Raw genomic sequence first — 1,810 nt, forward strand, 5'->3', positions numbered from 1 at the left:
TGGGAACCCTTGGCAAACGGGTTTTTCCTGACTGAAAGTCGCCTCCGATGACGTCATCATTGCTGCTGCATTTAAGGTCTACAGCAAGCCTTGCTTCTTATGCAGACTGCCAAGCTTTTTGCCTGTGGAGTGTGAGAGACCTGCAGGAAAGATGACTTGCAGGAAACACAGAAACACCACAGTGCAGATAGAGGCCATTTCGGCCCATCGAGCCTGCACCGACACATATCCCACCCGATCCCCATAACCCCTACACCAACACATATCCCACCCTATCCCCACGTATTTAATCCCCCTAACACTAAGGGTCAATTTATCATAGCCAATCAACCTAACCTGCACATCTTTGGACTGTGGGAGGAAACCGGAGCACCCGGAGGAAACCCACGCAAACACGGGGAGAATGTGCAAACTCCACACAGACAGTCGCCCGAGGCCGGATTCGAACCCGGGTCCCTGGCGCTGTGAGGCAACAGTGCTAACCACTATGCCACCGTGCTCCCCTAAAAATAGAATTCATGTGGTGGGAGAGTAGTCTGAATTGGGTTGTAAGATTTCTTGTCTCATCTCACACATTGAGCTTACCAAGCCAGCCAGAAGCCATTCCCATTCCAGTCAATAACTGCATCCACAGTGCTGGGACTGCTTCTCCTGCTCTTTGTTACTGCCTGAATCACATCCCTGGTGACTTCCTCACCTGCATCAGGTAACACCCTGCAAGGGCAGTGATTGGCTCTTATCTCAGACCTTCCCCAAGGTAATAGGCAATGAGTGATCCACACTCAGCATGTGACCTCCACAGTGAGCTTCCCACCACATTTGAGACCCAGATCAGCTCCTCGTTTTGATGAGGTGGCCCTGCAGGCATTAGTAGATAGGGCTACAGCCAACAGGGAGGTGCTCTTCCCTTCTACAGGGAGGAAGAGGCCTCCCAAGCAGACCAAGGCAGTGTGGATGCAGGTGGCTGAGGAGGTCAATTCCTTGGGAGTCACCCGCAGAACCTGGATACAGTGCCACAAGAGATTTCATGAACTTCTCTGCACTGGAAAAGTGAGTATGATTTTCCCATCACCCTCAATCTGATCCCCATTGCCTTTCCTCACCAGCACTCAGCTTCAGCAATCTCTTCCTCTACATCCCACTTGACACTGACATCCATGCACCCTTACCCATTCCCTTTCTCTCTATGGTCACATTCACATAACTATTCGACTATGCAGCCATCATACTCCCTATCACTGTGATGCTATGCAAACAACTGACAACACACAGGGAGGGCCTTTGGTCTTGCCACCTCACTCCATCTTTGTCTCCTTCTAAGTATCGATGCTATGGAATCTCTACACTCACTCCTTCATTCTCACTCAACCTCCAATTGCCTCCCTCATTGCAGGAAAAGAGAGCTCACAATAAAAGAGAGCGAGCGAGGACAGGAGGAGGGACAGCCTCATTAACCCACCTGACCCCCTGGGAGGAGGCGGTCCTGGAAATCGTGGGAGTAGAGGAGGATGCGCAAGTGGGGGACGGACAGATGGGTGTAACCCAGCAAGCTGGTGACAGAAAAGTTTCCCATCTCTCTCATTGGCATTGCATGAGTCGCTAATAATGATTTTGAAGCTCTAACAGATGGACTTATGAGCATCTGCAATATGCAATGTGCATGTAACCTTGGCATCACATCTCTGACTCTTTCCTTTACTCCCCCACAGGACCATCGCAAGCAACCATCCCCACTAGCCAGGAAGAACAGGCTGAGCAGTCAGACTCCTCAGAGGAAGCTGCATCCTCTGAGGGTGCAGCATCACCAGAA

General features: G+C 50.9%; 1 non-coding gene across 1 annotated transcript; it reads right to left on the reverse strand.

Annotated features, from left to right (window-relative positions):
• Positions 1 to 520: 520 nt before the first annotated feature.
• LOC147102117 (Nuclear RNase P) lies at positions 521 to 817 on the reverse strand. The gene has a single exon (XR_015073305.1).
• Between the last annotated feature and the right edge of the window lie 993 nt (positions 818 to 1,810).

Source organism: Somniosus microcephalus, chromosome 22 (assembly GCF_052327205.1).
Source record: "Somniosus microcephalus isolate GS21.2 chromosome 22, FLI_Smic_1.0, whole genome shotgun sequence".
Lineage (NCBI taxonomy): Eukaryota > Metazoa > Chordata > Chondrichthyes > Squaliformes > Somniosidae > Somniosus > Somniosus microcephalus.